Source organism: Dermacentor silvarum, chromosome 7, assembly GCF_013339745.2.
Source record: "Dermacentor silvarum isolate Dsil-2018 chromosome 7, BIME_Dsil_1.4, whole genome shotgun sequence".
Lineage (NCBI taxonomy): Eukaryota > Metazoa > Arthropoda > Arachnida > Ixodida > Ixodidae > Dermacentor > Dermacentor silvarum.
Window position 1 is genome coordinate 105165185 of NC_051160.1, and position 20536 is coordinate 105185720.

General features: G+C 42.2%; 1 pseudogene; it reads right to left on the bottom strand.

Annotated features, from left to right (window-relative positions):
* Positions 1–263: 263 nt before the first annotated feature.
* LOC125946914 (5-hydroxytryptamine receptor 1-like) overlaps positions 264–20536 on the bottom strand; it is a 95491-nt pseudogene continuing 75218 nt past the window's right edge.

A 20536-nucleotide genomic window follows, 5' to 3' on the forward strand; every position in this document is an offset into this window, starting at 1 on the left:
ACGCACACGAAGTGCACGGCCCTTCAGATTCCACCTTTTAAATTTCAGGCAATTTCTCACGAAGATGCAAAGTGCTGCTTTACATCTAGTTCAGTAGACAGTACACGAACTTCCAACTATTCATGATATATAGACAATACCACGTTCGCCGCATCACTCCACGAGACGGACGAAAACAGCAAAGTGCATGGGGAGTAACTGTTGCAGTTCGTCCTCGCCGTTGCTCTCTTTCGGACCAGGAATCGTACACTTACTCCACGATCTCTGGCTGGATCCAAACAAGGCCCGTGTTCACAGAGATTATTGCGCTAGATTTGTCCGTCAGAGCAAACGCCATCTAGTTATAATTTTGAACACATCATCACCGAAGGCGGATGGCCGAATGCAAACCGCACATGCAGATGAATAGTTAGCTATGTGAATACGGTTTCAGATTGGTACGCATGGGATCATGATGACAGACCAAATTGTGCAACGATTATCGCACGTGTGCATTTGCGGGAAACATAAGAAATAATTTTTCACCGAAACTTCTTCGGGAGCTTGACCGCCTTGAGTATACAAGATTAGGGGCCCTGTAATGCAAAACAATGCCATTGTGATATTATTCTGGTCTCCTGAGTGAAATTTACGCAACTGCCGACGCAAGCATCAGGCAATGACCCGCAGTGTTGTTTGAATAGTCTAATGTAATGCTTTCCTCGTATATCGGAGGTCACTTTTGTTTGCTTTCAAAGAGAATAGCATTGCCTACCTTGACAGATTTTAACGCGAAAGCGTTAAAGGCCTCGTGTCGCAAAAACTCCGGCATCGGTGTCGGCGTAAGCGCCGGCGTCGTTGGTGAAAAAAATCATGCCGAACCACATCATCCCGAACCACCCCGACCTGGCAAGCCCTTCGCGTGGCGCAAGGCGTTAGCGAACAAAAATTGAATTGCTCAAAGTAAAATCCGTCAGAAAAATCGTAAAGTACGACTTAACCACAACCTACAGATGTGATAGCGTCACATTGTAATTTGAATATACGAGAAAAAAGCCTGATAAGCAGCAATGGATATTTGAATGCTATCGTGTTCCACTCTTAAAAGCGAAGCTTAAGCGTCCTCCAAATTTTTCTTATCTAATTGGCTGACAAGAAGTGTGGAGCACGCAGAAGTGGAGAGGGTTTCATTGTGCCAAGCTAATGCAGTGAAAGTAGATAACCGGGTGACGATATTGGTGCGGGCGTCTGTGATTCGTGTGCTTCCCCTTGCTTAGCTTGCTTAGCTGGTCGCAAATTGTGGCGGCGTGCAACGAGGAGGTAAATATAGTGCTAAAACGGATCGTCAACGAAGAACAGTTGGCAAAGTTATCTTGCACACGTACCGAAAGAGCTCAACAACGTTATACTGTAACGCAAGACCGTTGAATACAGGCAAAGAAATTCAATTTCTAGAGCAGTAGTCAGTGCCAGAGCAATCGGCGTGCAGACATCTTCTATTCCTTTCGAAACGGGGCAAGTTACCGGCTATTCCAAAACATGGTTTAATTTTATTCGGCGTAATATTGCACCGTTAGTGCGTAGACGTCGGTTGAACGTGGTGTGTTTACGCGGTTTTGTGACGTCGCATCACAGACCGGCGAAGTGGATGCGGCCCGGAAACGTGTGACCAATAGCGGAATGTTAATGGCGAAAAAGGTGCAGAATTGAAACGATTATTTTTCTTTGGTTCGCCCTAATCATGCATAATCAGTGTGTACGGTTCATATCAGATGGGGAGGTCTTGCGGTTTTCGCGAATTGGGTCGTAGACAGGAGACAGGAGAAATTGTTTGACCAATCGTGGAGAGATAATGGCCCAAATTGATTAGATCCAGATTGGAATATATTTACGTTATAGTGCCGCTATTCACATGACTGTCTGCGTTTCACATGTTCATACTTTACACCCCAATGTTGGCTGATGAAAAATGCTCTAGAATGGGAAGCCATGGATGCGGCCACTGGTTGTTGTGGAATATCGCATTTAGAGTATTTCAGTTATGGCTGTTATCCTTAAAAACATATGTACATATATTAAAGCCAAGTCCGCTCCCGGCGGTGGTGGAAAGAATTTAGAGGAATCACAATATAAAAGAATCGCTACATAGGAATAAATTTTGCTCATACTATTTCTACGCTCCTCAATAATCTAAAACCTATTCCCATAAAAGATAGCTTGTGTTCTGCTTGCTAATAATTTATGATATTGCGGTTATCGTGAATTTTTTGCGTTATTATTGTTCGTGTGGATAATCGCTTTCAATGCCAATCATTTCAATTGTCCTTGTGGCGTCTTTGCATTTCAGGTGATACTTTCAGTCGTAATATCCATTGAAAATATTTATATGCTGGTGGTAGAAATAAAATACGAAAGTTAAATTGAAGCTCGGAATATGTATATACATGCGCATATTCAAAAGTGAGTGGACAATGGAAGCTTCCTCCTGGCGCCAACGTTTCCACCAAAAGCATATATGCTTCCCGTCTTCAGAGCAACTATGCGGTAGGGTTGTTGCCCTAACAAATGCTGTTAATTTCAACCCGTCTCTATCTCACTTCAATGCCTTCGTCTTGTTATATATATATATATATATATATATATATATATATATATATATATATAACATCGCTAACTATGTGATTTCTTTTCATTCAAGTCGAAGCCGTGAAGGCTAGGGTTGGAAAAAGCTCGAATCGACCACATCATGAGTGCTCCATTGTGTAAAAACACTGACACTGATTAATGTAGAAATCATATTAAAAACAGGACTACTGGAAGTTTAAATTTCAGCACGGCAGCCTTTGCTACAGCACCTAGTTGTGCCTTTTAGGATATCTTTTATGTAACTTACTCGTGTAGATGATGTTGGTGTTCTTCCTGAAATATGCCGTGTAAAGTCAGCAAAAGTGTTTTTTAAGGATGTTCGAAGTAAAAGCTGCAAAGGAAATTACCTTTTCTTTTCGCCAGCAATGTTAATAAAACTGAGCAATCTGGAGTACCTTTTTTTCATGCTGCCTCGAAGTGCGTATTCATTAACCTGCAATAAAGCGTTGGCCTTAGACAAAACAGGTCACACTATGTCTCTTTCACTTAAAATAGACCGAGTGCGTGCTTAAGCAGCCTCACAGCTTCCGCCGCCATCGTTTCCCTAGCCTATCTGTCACGCGGCTGGCACTGTCGCATGAGATAGATGCCTTTGCCCACCCATCGGTAGAGGAATGTCACGGTGGACTTGGAGGACTCCGGGCTGTTCTTCAATCAGCCGGGCACAAAACAGATAATTTTTGTTGTGATTGGTGGGTGAATTGTTCTATTCACTGGAGTACGATGAGGCGGTAGGTCAATGAAACGGAGGAGCCGTGGACGTCGCAGTCGAGTCACATGTTGCTTGACTTTGATGGCGCTGTTCTTTGTGGCACCGTCTCTCTCCGTTCTCTTTCTTAGGTTTCTCACCCAAGTCGCCTTTGTAGGAGTGGAGTCCCGCCGGCGACGGCCACCACGGTCAAGTCCAGGTTCGATTGCTTTTGTTCTTTATGCCGAGCAGTTTTCCTCCTTCCCCGTTACCGCTTCCAATCTCAACTGCGCTGCTCCCGCCTTCCCGCGCGTCGCATCGCAAGCAAAGCAAGTCCCGGAACGCCCGCCGGAAGTCGTGGTGGAACGTGACGTAGATGACCGGATTCAGCGCCGAGTTGGCATAGCCTAACCAGAGCGCGAAGCTGTGCGCCCATTCCGGCAGAGGCTTGCCTCCCAAGGGTCGCACCAGAGCGAGGGCGAAAAAGGGAAGCCAGCAGGCCGTGAAAGGCAGTCAGGATTATTCCCAGAGTTATGGAAGCCTTGCGCTCCCTCACGGCGACCCTCAGGCTCCTCGTACGGGGTCCAGGCCTCGCCCTGTGCTCTGCTTCGACGACCTTCTTGGCGGCTCGGTGGATCCTCCAGTACATGGCGAGCATGACCACCAAGGGTATGTAAAATGCCCCGAGCGTGGCGTACAGCTGGTAGGCCAGGTGCTGGCAGACGAGGCAGGTTGGCATGTCGGGAGTGCCGTGCTCGTTTCCGAGTACCAGAAGAGGCGGCACGCTGATGAGCCCGGCGAGTAGCCAGACGGCACCGATGCAGGCCCAGGCCCTTCGCGCCGTGCGCCGGACGCCGTAAGTCAAGGGTCGCGTGATGGCCAGGTAGCGGTCCACGGAGATCATGCACAGGTTGAGGATGGAGGCAGTGCACGAGGCAACGTCCACGGACACCCAGGCGTCGCAGGCCGTCGGACCGAGGTCCCAGCGGTGGCCGGTGAGCTCGAGATGGAGGGCGGGAGGCATGACCAGCAGGGCCACGCAGAGGTCGGAGACGGCCAAGGACACGAGGAGGTGGTTGGATGGGTGTCGCAGCCGGCGGACGAGACATACGGAGAGGCAAACGAGCGCGTTGCCCACTGCCGTGGCGCCTATGAGCGCTCCGAGGCACAGGGCGAGCGCTAGCCCACTCAGCCTGGATGTGGGGTCACGGCACGCAGCCGGTCCACGCTGCTGATACGGCTGGTGTCTGCAGTTCCCGGGGGCCGCTTACACCTGCACAAAGGAACACAATGTAAAAGCTTTAGTTGCGCATGTAGCCTATTGAAAAAAAAAGCATGTGTTACGTATCCAGTAATCGGACGGGACGATATGGGAATCCCGAATAAATTCTGTAGCTATATTCCCGAACCTTCTGTAGCTATATACCTTGCACCTTGTTTGTGCCTTCTTTAGCAAACGCAATGGCTCCGGTTTAAGTATGAGTTAGATGGCGCAGTGCGCGGGCATAGATTTCGGGCAGATTATCATGGGTCCTCTTTTTCGTTTGGCGTGTCGTGTTAATACGCAATTCTTCTAGAAATAATTGTGACGGTATTCGGTTCTCCGTGGCGATAACAGCTGGATGCCGGATCCCAGTATATGGAATGGTCTGTCTTCTCATGATGCTCAGATAGTGCGCTGGAAACACAGTTGCCTTTGACGATGTTGTATTGAAAATCAATACGACATTGTATTGTAAGCTGTCTGCAACAAAATGAAATTTCACTGAAATTTTGAAGGTTAGGATTTGATATAATTGTTGAGGCGTCCTTCATTAAGCATGCTATGGTGGCATTTTCAGCAGGTTGGTGGCGGCAGCCAAAGGGAACACACCGGCACTCTTGCCTTGTGCACTTCGACGTACAGATGAGACCATTTACAAAAGGACAGCATTCGCTTTGTTTTCCATGATCCTATGTGGTTGAATATACAGGGTGCCTTTTTTGGTGATACATTATTGTTGTCGAATACAGCTTCTAAAGCGTGTACATACATCAGTATTGTGATCTAGGCTTGTCAATATGTCACCACGAAGGCGTTCGCTTCAGCCCAACTAGTGGACGGACCCAGAATAACAGGAAACACATACATAAAACTGTCTTCTGTGCCCGTGTAATATATAGTTGTGCTACGCTGAATACCATCGTGTGCAACCTTGCAACTTTTAATAATATCACGCGAGCGTCAACTGCATGGCGTGTCAGTGGTCTGGTAGCGAGGAGGGGCACTCCTTAAGCGAACAGAGCCGCAGAATATGTTCGAACTGCAAATCGTCTTGCACGAATGCGCATACTGTCGCCAATCCTGCCGCCCTTCGTGGCTACAAGGCCACTGACTCACCGTGCGGTCTACGATTGGCGATATTTTTGAAACATTGCAAGGGAGCTTTGAATCTACTCGGGTGGGAGCTATGGATACAACTGACGACGAACAAGTGGGGAAGTGATGTGCTTCGTGGTATAATTACTTCCAAACAAAAGATTTTGTGTTTTACTTTGGCGTTACGGACATTAGGTGCTAAGTCAATATGATTCGCAATGTAGACGAAATGCTCTGCAAAAATGCAAAGGCTGCTTTTCCCTAGCTTTGGCAGCTGTCAATTTATTCTGGCAACAGTTACCGTGACGCGCTGATGGGGAAGTCTTCAAGATTGTAGAGAATGGTTTATCAGCAATGGAAACCGAGATGGAGAGAGATGTAGAATTTCTCAATCGAATTCAACTTCGACAGGTTCAGTTAGTGTGGGCGTTACCCCTTCTCAGATTTTTTTTTCAGAGTGCAGTGCCTGCCTCACCTTCTAATAGCATTTAACAGAAAAATAATTCAAAAACAAATAAAAAGAAAGAAAAAAAACAAGACAAATGTATTGCCCATACACACGAACGTGCACATATTGCGACGAATTTCACTGGTAGAAAGTGGTGGTATACGTAGTGAATTTATGCAAGGAAACACAAAAGCTTTTGATCAATATATAATTTTGTTTTGAGATGGTAGCACGTTTATGTGGCGCCGGCTATTAATTTTCACATACTCATTCATCCATTAAAGGTCACAGGGGAAAAAGAACCTACAATAAATACACTGATATTTAGCGTCAAGTCATGCAGATATCTCGAACTTCTTAATCTTAAAGTCGAGTCACATACATAACAAGATCATTGGAAGAGTAGTGGTGGCCAAGCCTAGATGGCTGTATTTAACGGATTTTACGTTTCAATCAGATGGTTGTCTTGCATCATTAGTTCAGTATATTTGTGGTGGCAGCGGTGACGAACCGGAAAACATTCATTCGGAAGTACCTAAACATCAATGCATTATACGAATCACGGCAACAGAACTCTTTTCTACGAGAAAGAAAGGAAACAAGGGTCCGGTAATGGATATACATCACCTCCGATCACTGCGGTTAAAAAAAAAAGTGAAAGAAAGGCGCCGACCGCGAAATCGCTAACAGAAGCGGGGAGTTTGCGTTCTCGCGTTATTGTTATCCTCATTCATCGATTCGAACTGAACGCCAGCAACCTCTCTTTTATGGCTAAATTTCTCGAAAAGGAGTTTCTTTCGCCTCGTCAATCACCCATATCGCGAGAAGGAAGTAGACTTCCTGCAGTTTGCTTACAACTCTAGCGGTGACTCGGAGACGATTAAAAAAAAAGAAGACTGCACGTTTGCCGAGAGTGGAGTTTCTTCCACCACTCCCGAAGCGAAACAGACCAGCGGACTCATTTGAATGAGCGACGAGCTATTGGTGCGCTGTGTAGAGCGGTCTAGCAGGAAATCTTTTGTTTGAGCTTTCGGAGAAAACTCGCAGTCTGTCGTCGCCGTGAAACACAAGGCTCCACGTCGTGAATAAATTGCGCCCGACCGAAAGGCGTTTCTCGCGTGCAATGTTTTTGCCTTTGGGTTTAGTCAAGCGCAGTTCTATACCGTAATCCCTGTTCATCAGTGGAATATGTGTTGTCCTTTGTGCTCCTATAAATCGCGACTGAAATGTAAAGTTGAAACGCCGGCAGAGGAGATGTTCCTGGGATAACTGTTTAATTTATCTAATTATGAAATAAATAAGCTCCTGATTAGTAAATAGTTTATATTTCAAAGTATGAGTAATTTAAGTATACGGGTGATATTTTGTAAATCAAATAGTTGATAAGTTTTCTAGTTATTATTATTGTTACTAATTATAATAATTATTGCTTTTTGGGGCTGCATTGTCAAGTGCGGACCTAAAATAAATTGATGATTAAGCATCCCGTGTCACAGGTGGAAATTAAAATATTTAGCACTCTGAAAAGAATCTGGAAACTGATATCCTCGAAATACCTTTAACTGAATAATTCAATAAGCACAATATAAAAATAAGTTGTGAGTCATTTTCAGCTTGCAAAGAAACAATTTGCTGACTGTTAAACAAATTAGCGAATAGAAACTGCGCTCAAGGCGTGCTGTAGTCTACTCCGTATAATATACAGTATAACTGCACTTTACAACATCATGCTATGCAACTAATTATAAGGCGCATTCAGGAAAATAGCTACGTTAGTGCTGTAATATTAAAATGAGCATACTTCAAAAAACGCGGGACCGAATGGAATAGGAACGAAAGTGACACAAAATCATATTTGCATGCTCACTTCACGAAAGTCTTGGGGTCAAAAAGTGATTGTGGAAGTGTTATCTGCCAAGTGCGGCCACAAAACGGCGAGGATATCCCAAAATATTTCCTAAGACTAACGGCACCATTAAAGGTAATGAAATTACAAAGCACTTTTTAAGGTTTATAAATAAATAACAAACTAAAACACAAGATTTCTATTAGCGCCGGAGAAAATCGTAAAAAGAAAGCTGATAGAATAAAGACATGATACAAGCATGGACTGGTAGGTCAAGGGAACATAAAAAATAATAAAAGGCAAGTAAACTACTGTTCACAGAGAACTGAGCAGGTTACTCTCCACGAGAAAATACTATAGAGCCTTGAGAGCTATATGTTTGTTAGAGCATGACCACGACCCCAGAACGTCTTTGCACACAGAAAGGGCGCTTCTCTGTAGAGTGCTTATACGACTGCGAAAGAGCCCTCGCTACGCAGAGACAGTGCACTACAGCACTGCCCCATTGCTATCTTCTTGAGTGTTCCTCATAGTTTTCAGTAATTCTTCGTAGACAGTCTTCCCCATACAATACATTTGTATTTATGAAGCAAGTTAAAAAAAAAACGAGTGTCTCAACGAACACTTGATAATGCCTTAAAAATAATTCCTGCCATCTCTTATACTGAACTGTAATTTTTTTATTTAGCGATTTGCGGATACAGCAGGCCTGGGTAAACGCATGAGTTGGTTACCTAATCACTAGAACTGTAACACAATCCTAAATTTCAACAAAATTTGAAAGAAATAATAAAGGCAGGATTACAGCGAAATACGAGAGGTTAGAAATATTCGTTATCTTCTACACATCTCACAAATGATTACAGTGTTCTAAAGTTTACAGCCGGAGTTTATTTCTCTCACTAGATATGAAATGTGGGAACAAGAAGTTTTGATGGGAATTTACGCGATTAAATGGCTGGCGACTGGTTTTACTGCTTTAAGTTCTGTTCGAGTGTTTCAATAGGGTCCTCCTGCAAATAGTGAGAAGTGGGCTTTTTTACCGTGGCACTGAAGCTATACAAAATTTAGCCTTGTAATAATGCTGCTTATTCTAGGCGGTCGAATATTTGCTATTTTTTGTGACTGGAGCACTTGCGCTTGATTGTCGTGCATAGTCCTTGTAGAGAAAACGTACTGCAACTACGAATTCTCTCGATCTTGTCAAATAAAGAATTCTTATGTGAATCCCATATTACCTGTGCGTATTTAAAGAACTTTGAATCCGTTTAATTTGACTCTTGCTGGAGTGTCAGGCTGTATCCTTTCGAGAAAAGACAGTTTGCCAAGAGCGTGATTGCATATAGAAACAGTACGTAGTTCGCAGTTAAGGTGGCTACTCAGTAGAAATCCTGAGTGTTTTACTTCGTCATCAATGGCAATTTCGGTTCCTTCGAGCCTGTAAAAAAACAGAGGGTTATTTTTTATTCCTGAGGCTGACGCACTTCGCTTTCATTGCGTTCGATTGCACTGCATTTCACCGACCACGCATGCATATTTTTTGTAGAGTTGTTAAGTCTAACACAAGTGTCAAAGGCCATGCGCACTTTTAGTTGCTGTAGGAAACGGGACGTACATGAAACTTTATTTATATTTATTTATTTATTTATTTGGGCAGCAATACAGAATTGTCGCGGTGCTTGGGGCAAAAGGTGGCACTAGATAGTGACCTGACTAAGCCTCTAGCCCCATATTCGGATTCATTGCACAAAATGTTCACATAAGAGACTGAAATTAACATATAGGACGTAAATGCACACGTGAAAAAAATTACAAGCGAATATTGCTTTCTACAGTGGGCACCGACAAGTAACAGTAACAGTATATACAGCCAGTAATCTATAACAACAATACAATATATACGACTACAGTAAACAAGCTGTAATACTAGTACAAAAACATTCAACTGCAACAGTCAATCAGAGTTAGGCACTATTACGAAGAGTCATGTCTTTTCAGAAACAAGTGCCAAGTAAACAGTGCCAATTGCTATTAATTCTTTTTATTAGATACTGCTGGACTTTGTCCAGGTCTTATACCGGAGTGGGTTTTACTGAATGCGATATCACAAGAAGTTATCCTCGCAAAAACGCAGAGTGAGAACTATGGGAAATACAAGTTGTGGGTTATACGATTTACATGTCAGGCTTGGAACACAATGCTTTACCGTAATTTACGAAGTGAAAATAAAAGAGAAAAACAATCGGGAAAGCACTGCCAATAAAACTAGCACAGAATTCATGGGAACCGTCGCATGGCACGTACTTCGTTTTGTTTTTACGCATTGAGTGCAATATCTAGACGGGAAATTTATGCGGCCGTAGAGAGCGTGTGCTCGTGCATTAATAAGTAGTGTAGAAAACTAAGACATACGCAAACTTTGCTAGAAAGAACTGGCGTTTTTTTATTTGTACAGCATGCTGAAGTAGAATTCTTATCTCAATATTTGTCTATCAGGTAGCGAAAAAAGAAACATCCATGGAAATTACAATTGCATCGCAAGCTTTTCTTTGAAAAAAACTCTATATTTTCTCTCTTTCATGCAAAAAAGCAAGGAGGTTTCGTAATTTAAATAACGGAGGAATTCTAGGAAGGTGCGCACAGAATGTATCGTATTCGGTCTCCTGAATTTCAACAGTACACTCTTAGCACGGTAACGTTTATGGTAACCTATAATTGCAAGTAACGTATAACATAAAGGTTACTCGGTGACTAAAAAAACTTGATCTTTATGTTTTCGTGAATTTCCGTCGCGGCTAGAGATTACATGTGGCGAAGCGTATATTTTAAAGGTTACTGCCACGCCAAATGTCTTGTAACCTTTAGATTGTAACTTCTAAAGGAGTTGGCATTCGTGGCTTAGGGGACCTACTTTATGGATTGGAAGTTTACTTATTATTGTGTCGTATTGCTATCCTGATGTGGTGTTTTTAGCCGGGACTAACCTATACGATATGTTGTGCGTCCGAGGGAATGAGGCTGGTTGGACTAGATTAATATTTTATTGATACCAGTAGGGTTCTTCGGTTTCGCAATGTAAAAAAAAAATTAAATCTTGCACGAGCGTATGCTCAAGAGAGACAGCAGCCATTCATTCGTCACTGATCTCTTCTGCATACGTGCCATTACAATCTAAAAGGAAGCCACAGAAACAGTGAACATACACCGGAGAATATTGTGGCAAACGATGTTGTGGCATGAATTATCACTACACGTTTCAATGTGATGGAAAGCCCCCCCGCTACCGATACAGGCATTTTAAGCTGTGGTATAAAACATAGACTTGTGTGCCTGCACAAAACCTAAAAGCAGATGCATTATGGTGATTGAATATATATTTGTACCCAATATTCTTTTTTTTTCCTTGTGCATCAATGCACCTTATATTCGCGTTTGTTTTATATTCTCCTGAAACGCGACACCCACTAACAGCGGGCGCACACTGAAGCTGCACGTGGGCGCACGCTAGAGTAGTTTAAAAGCTCGACGACCGACAGAATCAAAGCTTCGAGCAGGCTGAATAACTAATCTGCAGGGCGAGAAAGATGCTTCGTAATCAGACTTACTTGTACACTGCAACTGAATGTTTGGCCACCGCGCTTTCTTTTTCTTTATTTCTTTCTTTTTTGTATTTTGATGTATAAGAGGGAGTGGTTCCTAAATTACAGCAAATGTTGGGTTCATTAGAGAACGCCAGACATGCACCAATTTTGCCCGCTCACTAACGCGAGAAAGACGCCCCTACATTCACATGACAGCAGGCGACAACCGCTCCAGTCAGGTCTCGTAGAGAGATGAACGTGCGCTCACGGTGGGAGGCCACAATGGCGGCCGGCCAAATGAGCAGGGAGAAAACATACAAATACAAACGAAAAGCAACATCCTGAAACATTAGAATATTAGCATCTTGATATATATGGTCCTGTGATACTTTGACGGAACTGTAGTTTGATTATTATATTAAGTTGCGTTAGATGCGGGGCATAATCAAACGCGCTTCAGCTTCAGCCACACATGAGCGCCGTCATATCTCCTCTGCATTGCGCAGCTCTCGCGATGCATGCCGGGAAGAGTATGGCCGGTGGTGTCATTTTAAAACGGTCGTGTCGCGCTTTGTTTCATCGCTTTACCCACGTTTTTACGCTCTCCGATTTGGTGGCGTGCGCTTACCAAGCGTATTGTGTGTCTGAGTCACTCGTGACGAGTGGTACAGTTACCGAAAGGACTCCTAAAGGCTCGCGCGCAGCTGAAAAGAAGCCGTGACGCCGGACGTGGAGCACGGACATGTTTGGCGTGCTGCGTGGCCGCTGCGACGAGACGCATTGCTGATGGCCAATGGTAAAGGTTCTTCGCTTACCTGAGAGTGGTGAGCATCGTTTGTGTTGTGATTGCTGTAATGAATGCCGAAGACAGCAATAAATGTGACCTAGGTAAGCAATGCTTCCTGTTCAACTATCGATTTGCTGGTGTGTGTCTGTCGTATATTTCACCGTCAATTCTTGCTCATGCTCGCACTGTTCAGTTTTATTTAAGTGAACTACTTGCTTGCTTCATAAACACTGTTGTTTTAATATTTTTTATCACTATCAGTCACCGTGTTGGTTATTCTTAAATCTCAAGTTTATGTTGCACTTTTGTGCGGACGCACAACATTGACCTCATGCACGGAACTGGTGTTTTGTGCTGATATTCAGTTTGTAATCACTTGATATTGCATTTTGACTGTTAAACTGTCACATTATTGCGGTGTCGTTTTTTGTACTTGTACTGGAGGGGAGTATGAACTGACTTGATAAATCATTTTCGTTCAGTTTTGTAATCTTTACTTTTTATTCTTACCGACATTTCCTAGACAGAAGAGTATATTCACCTTAGGCGTGTTTAATTATTTGTTCTGTGGCAGTTTTTCATCTGTTTGTGGTTTATTTATGTCTCTTTCATTAAATGTTAATAGCTGTTGTTTGCAGGGCGACGCTAACACATAACTATGAGATTGTAAGATTATTTTTCTGTCGTTGTAGGCTCCACTACACAGCAAGGAGATCTGAAAATTAGCAACTGACATAGTAACAGCAAAGAGACATGATTGTGCTCGAAACAATGATGAGATCGGCCTCCTCGTGGAAGTCTAAAACTTATATGTATTTGTATTTGAACATATTGTACACGAAACTTCAACATTTCTCCTTTTCTTTTTTTGCCCTATTCCTCGTGATGCTGTAGAAATTTGTGATTCCAGGCAGCGCTGTACTCAGAGGTTTTTTCATTACTGCTTCATGGCCGTGGAGAAGAAAACAGACCAAGGAAAAATGAAATTTTGCTTGTGAAGGGAGAACTTTGAGTTACCTTGTTTTGTATATGCAAATAAAGTAAGCATGACATTTTCACTAAATGTTTTGTGTCAGCTTTCCTTCTCACAGCTGCTACTCGCATCATTTTCAGAATGTGGGTGCTGCCGTGTCATACCGATATATTTTTTTTCGATACAAGAAATGTTGCATGCAGAAAGGCGTATTCATTCTGAATTGTGCCGCCTTTTCAGATGTGCTTTCCACTCGTGCAAAATATAATTATTAGAAATCTCATTATCATGTGATGACGACATGATACTTTTTGCAAAAAACTTTTAACATGGTCCGCAGCAAAGAAAAATGTGGGGGACGAACCTTTATACAATGCATTCACCAGTATACAAAAGCAACATACTGTGTATTTCATAAATTATTTTGTGTCTTGCACATTTAATCCAAAATTACCAATTATGTGCCAGCTTATTTCAAAACGTACAACTGTCTTGATGCATTGTGCATTCTATACTAATTCCTGCAAACTGCCTTGTGTAAATGACCTGCGCTGTAAAATAGCAAGGTGGCAAAGGTTTACACGTTGTTAAACAGTCTGTCCATGAATATTTAAAAAAAAGATAATTTGAGACGAAATGTTGATTTCTGCTAAACAAGTTTTATAATCGCAACAGAATTTCAATAATAATCATTAGTACGAATGGCGCCAATGTTTGACTGATTAGCATGTAAATAAACAATCGTGGTTAACGGCAGAGCTGGTCAATCAGCACGCCGTATCCGGTTGCTGGAAGCATTCTGCCACAGAATAGTCTCAAAAACACATACTGTGAACATGCCATAAAATGCATTGCTGTTCCAGTTGAGATATTTACAGAATTTTGCAGCAAAGATGCCATAAAATGCATTGCTGTTCCAACTCAGATATTTACAGAATTTTGCTGCAGGTTGTGCAGAAAGAATAACTGAAACAGCAACGCATCTCATTGCAGATTCAATTTCTCGAAATTGGTGCCACGCACAATTATGGCAAATCGGTATGCTTTCAGTACTAGCTGCCTTCAATATGCAACTACATGTCCCCAAAGAAATGAAAAAGTTAATTAGTAAAATTTTGTTCCCAAATGTATTAAGTATCGCGCAAATGCTGTCTGTCGCCGCTATGCAGTTTTCACAGCAATGAAATGTCATTTTGTCTTAAGACCTGAATATTTTTTGGGTTTTAGACAATTAGTCATGTCTAAGAAATTAGGGCATAACCCCTGCGGCCATATTTAGGAACCTTTTTTTCTGTAATCTTTCGTATAGGCATTCAGTCTTGCACGTTTTCACCCGCACGTCCTTCTGCGCACGCAGATGAATTTTGTGCATTGCTCCTTCAGCCATCCATTGAACTTCACTGCAGGGCACTAGCGTAACTCACTGAGCAGCTACAGAAAAAGTGTATTTCGGAAGATCAGCCGAATTTCAACAACGTTTCGTTAGCTACGTCGAAAGGATATCTTTTTCCGATGACATAAGCTTTTACCGCGCTTAGTCGTAAATTGCCTGCTGAGTTATAGCAGTTATACCTTGACCAAAGCGCAAATATAACACAGCAGAGAAGTTATGACTAAGTGCCTTAAATGCCTATATTTTCAGAAGAGTGCATCCACCTGACGTTGGTAACCGAAAGTTGTAGAAATTCGGCTGATCATTTGAAGGAGAATTTTTATGAAGTTCTGTTCAGTGAGTTACGCTAGTGCACTGCGTTGAAGTTTGGTGGTTGGCCGAAGAATCAATGTCCTAAATTCATGTACATGCGCAGAAGGACGCACGTGCGAAGTTTTGCAAGACTATGCCTATACGAAAGGTTACATACAAAAAGGCTACGCGTACCTATACTAAAGGTTACTATATAGTAACTTTTAGTATAGGTACACGTAGCCTTTTATTTTATAGGTTACACGTTGGTCAGAGTGTACCCTTCAATAAAGGTTACTTAAATAAAGGTTACTATGTAACTTTTTTTATAGGTGCACAAATTTGTGAGAATATACCCCTTTAGTAAACGTTACCGTGCTAAGAGTGTATGGGCGCAAGGCCGACCTGATTCCAAGAGGATCCTCCACTAACTATTTTCTGCGAACGAAGTTGGACAGGGTCAAACGAGCGAAAACTGTTAATTTTTGGTTTATTTGGAGTCTTGGAACAAAACAATTCAAATACCAGACTTACGCAATGCTACACTGACGCCAGTATGCGTAAATATTCCATTTCTTCCATTGTTTCACTATTTTTGTTGTTTCTGCTGAGCATAGAAGTGGTATTGTAGGCATTATATTTTGTTCTTTCTGGAATCACTTTAAAGAGATAAAGCAAACAATCGTGCCAAGTGGACGTACTTGCGTTCTGTTTTGTTTCCCACACTGCGATATCATTTACATTTGTACAGAAGCAGGCCTGTGCCGGAAGCACACACTCTGTAATGAGCACAGTGTTGGAAAACATACGTTGTCAGCCTCAGACGCCGTTGCGCAATGTTTGAGTGAAACGGAGATCCATGTTTTTTCGCCGAGAGTGGACGGACATTTTTCTGAGTACTCTGGGGACCCAAAAGTTCGGGAAACCTCGAAGGGTTGTTGTTCTAGCGTGACAAGAATAGATTCGTTGCGATAACATAACAAAGTTCATTTAACTGCTGTGCAAATTTGCGAAACGTTAGGTGGGCCTTTCTATCGATGTCGTTTTGTTATTTCTTGCGTCAGGGACTTCGACGATAGTTCAGGAAATGCCGTGTTCTACTCGGAAACGTCTGTGGAAACGCCAGCGTACGTTTCGGGCACGAAAGGAGCAAAATGAAGTAAAAATAACTACAGCACAGCACTTCCACTAACTCGGTCCATATTGCTTGTTCCCGACAAAAGCTGCCGCCGGAATAATGTGTAAATAAGAAGGCGGTGCTCGCTATTGTAATAATGCGTTTGGTGATAAAGCGAAATAAAAAGTTGAAGCTCGTGCACTTGCGTTGTCAGTCGGCAGAGTTTGCGGATTGCGTCACCACATTTTGCCGTTTGTTTGCTGAGACGCTCTGAATAATAAAAAAAAACCATCTGGTTTGAATATGGTGAGCACATTACAGCTGTTTATAGCACTATAAAGTTTTCCACGACAATTCCTTTCTTGCTCAAACCATCCCCACGGCACTATAGGGATGCCCTGAACAAGGAAGCAGTTGCCATGGAAGACTGTATAGTGCTATTCAGTATTACAAAACAAATTTTTCACGTATTATGATAATTAGGGTTGTATGCACTTAAACTAACACAGGGGGCAGAAATAACAAATAAAAAAGAGAGCTAGCGCGAGACTGCCACCAGAGTGGGGAAAGCGCCTGCCGGCTCTAGAAAAACGCTACATAGAAAAACCATGCAGAGTGATGTATAAATCAGAGATCAAAAATATATATATGAGCAAAGAAGAAAGTATAAAATAAAATAAAAACGGCAATATCAATAATTATGCCAAAATTGACAATATGGAGGACAATACAGGCAGAAACAAGAAATAGTTGTGCAGAAAGATCAATAATGTTCAAACGAGCCAACTTTATCTATGATGCCAACGTTTCAATGATGGAACTTGTAGCCTTGGCAAAAACAAGTGCGCTTGTCGAGACGTTCACTGCAGAGAAATCCATTGTTAGACTAAGGTTGCTCAGCAGAAGAACGAGGCAGTTTGCGATGACGCATGTAACGCACGCTGTTACATTTTACATGTTAGCAACATGTAACAAACGCCCGAAGTTGCCGCAGTAGTATCTCAAGCCCGTGTTCAAGCCAAATATCCGAATCCACAAAAAGAAAGATTACCATGTATGCCATGCGCCTACACTAGTCGGCGAATTAACATCATGCCACTTCTTGGCAACTCAGTATCCGTGTTTACGTGGACGGTCCGATCTGAGGAAGTGCGACAGATGCCTCAGTTACGGCTTTGTTATGCCATCAAACGTCAAGACATATACGGGTGTATAACTCGCTGGTCTTTGCGCCGCTGCAGAATATATTGAAAAAAAAAAACAGTTTGGAAAGGGGCAATATACTGCCAGTCCAAGGCAGCCCTTCAAAGCATGCTAAATTTATGATATGGAAATTCTGACCAATTGGTGTTCCAGGACCGCAAGATTTGCTATTGTGTACAATAGAATACAGTTGCATTCGCCCGTTTATCATACACATGAATCTGCTGGTCAGCCTAAGCACATAGCGCTTGTTGGCTGACCTGGCAGCTGGTGGATACATCAGCAGTTACAAAGGCTCAATGATACATAACACAAAGATCAGATAGCAGGACCCCATCCTGCGCGACATAAAAAAAGAAATAGAAATAAAGAAAGGAAACGATGAACAGAAAAGAAATAAATTGACAAGCGATAAGTAGACTAGACACATGACGTAAGAGTAAACTTGCAACGGATCATGACCCTAAAGTCAGACAGAAATGTCATTCTTGCATTGTTTCTAAGCGCCACTTTCTTATCTTTTTCACCAGTGTTCTTCTTTTTACAATATTGCATAAATCGTCACTGATATCAATAAGTACTGCTTGGACATAATACTTCCTCGTTTTTTTACCATAGTTCGTGAAAATTCTTGGCTTAACGTATCTGTCTGTATTCCTCAGTGTCACTTCTTTGTGGACAGCTACCTTGAAATCTCTTGCGAAATAGTGCCGCCGAACCGCTGAAAACCGAAACATTTCGCTTACCTTCAGTATACCTAGTTTAGAGAATTTTTCTTTTGCAGAAGCCTTGTGTAAGACTGTTCCATAAGACATACTATTTGCTATTCGTTTGATAAGCTTATTATTTGTTTGCCTTTTCAATTCTGCTCATGTGCCATATAAAGTTATTCCATAGCGCAAAGCTGACTCCACTAATGCTTTGTATATTGTAATTCTTGAATTGAGAGGACATTTCCCACTCAAATTATAAATTGAAGCTGCCAGAGTTCGTAACCTTTTGAGCAAGTGTTCCACATAATTATTCCAAGTTAGGTGTTCGTCCACGAAATAGTCTAAATATTTTACCACTGAATAAGTCTGCAGGGGCACACATTCACAAGTGCCACACGCAGATTTGTGCAAGTATAAGAGTCGGTCGAGTCTTACACGTTTATGTGGATTTCTGAAACATAAAAATTTGGTTTTATGAGGATTAACAAAATGAAATTTTTCTCAAACCACTCCATCATGTTATGTATATCTTCTTGAAGGCGCGAGCATCCTCTTTCATATTGCGCGGTACCTAGAATAAGCGTGGTGTCATCTGCATATTTGAATATTTTGGAGTTCAGTTGTAAATTGCCCAAGTCAGTGACATAAATGTTAAAAAGTATTAGTCCCAAAGTGCTACCTTGCGGTACACCGTATTTTATTACTTTATAGCTACTGTATTTATTCTCAATTCTAACGCACTGTAATCCGCACTGTAATCGATTGGAAAAGTAGTTAGCAAAGAACCTGTTAAACGGACCTCTAAAGCCTAAACTATTAAGCTTGCTTATCATTAGAGCGTGATCTACAGTATGGAATGCCTTGGTCAGGTCCAAGGCATTCCAAGGCATTGCGAGGTCAGGTCCAAGGCATTGTGAAGCCAAATTGAGCTCGAATATGCAGAGAAATTTTATAAGAAAACGACCGCATGACACATGCGTTATGTTTTCCCATTATTTGCGCAATAGAGCACAAAGTTGCGATTGGCCTGTAGTTTGTATAGTCGTCTTTTTTACCGCCTTTATAAACTGGCCTTATGATCGATATCTTTAGATCTTGCGGTATAATGCCAGTTTCAAGTATGCCTTTTAGTATCTTTAGCACTTCATCTTTCAGCTCATTGAAATGGATGTATAAATTTCGAAAACGTACTTTATCTATTCCCAGCGGTTTAATCAGTTTCATCTGTCGCATGATGCGTCAAAGATCCGTTTCACTGATAGGTGGTAGAAAGGCCGTGTGTGCGCATGCGCAAACTGGTTGCGCGAACTTTTTTGTTGTCATAGAGATCCCGTCTTACACAGCTCCCCTCTCCTTCGACATATTTCTCTAAAAAGATAACAGCTACTATAAAATATTGGTCTTTCTAGTTTTTATATTGATCACGACTGACCTATATGATTGTTTTGCCAGCCTAAATACAATGTGGTCAATGCATGTTTTCGTAATTCTGCGTCCTAATTATTCTTCTCTTGTGTCGGCGTTTATTACGTTCATGAGTCTATATTCAGCTAATTAATTCAGGTAATTAGCAACTGCTGATCTTGTTTCTTACAGAATATCAATATTGATGTCCCCCAACCAACAGTAACTGTTTTTCATTCATATGCTGTTGAAGGAAAGGGCTCAATTCATTCAAAAACATATTAATATCCTTGCTTGGTGGCCTGTAAATGCCACACTATATGTATGTAACTTCTATTTTGTTAATAGATAGCGGTATAACCTCTGCATTGTGAAAGTTAACATCAATCCTAGAGCATACATGCGTCTTTAACAAAAATGAACACTCCTCCAACAGCAGTGTATTGTATTTATTGTATTGTGTGTTACTGATAAAGGGCATGACATAAACTTTGAGTGGCTGCCGGTACATTGTGGCATCGTTGGTAAATACCTCGCCGATGGTGCTGCCCATTCTGAAACATCGGCACTCCTGATAACTTTACCAAGAGCACACACTGCAAGATAGTTTTGCCATTTCACGCATAACATCACGTTGAGTCTGTGGAATGCTCTGCAGAACACCAAACGTCCCTCCGACAGCCTTGATCCGCCATTTCTAGTGCAGTTAACAACAAATCGTTCACGACGTGACGCGACACTCCTGTGTCAGTTGTCGGTCGGAGTAGCCTTCGTTACCTCATTCAGCTATCTCATTGGAAAGGTCGACTCACTTAAGTTAGCTAAGTGCAGATTTGAAAAGACCATCGATCAACTCCTGTGCCACTATACCCGTTTCGACAAAGAACGCCAGACTATCCAGTGTGGATGGAGTAGACCGGACGATCAACCTTGTACAGAAGCCACGTAATCGGAGCCCGGCCTCACAGCTCATCAGCCGAGAAAGTCACACGAACTCCATTTTTTATAGCGTATGAAAAGGGCGACAGACTTGTGTTCCCGACTGTAGAAACACTGGACCTTCTATAGCGCGTGTAGTTGATCAAGATTCATGTTTAGTGCAGTTCAC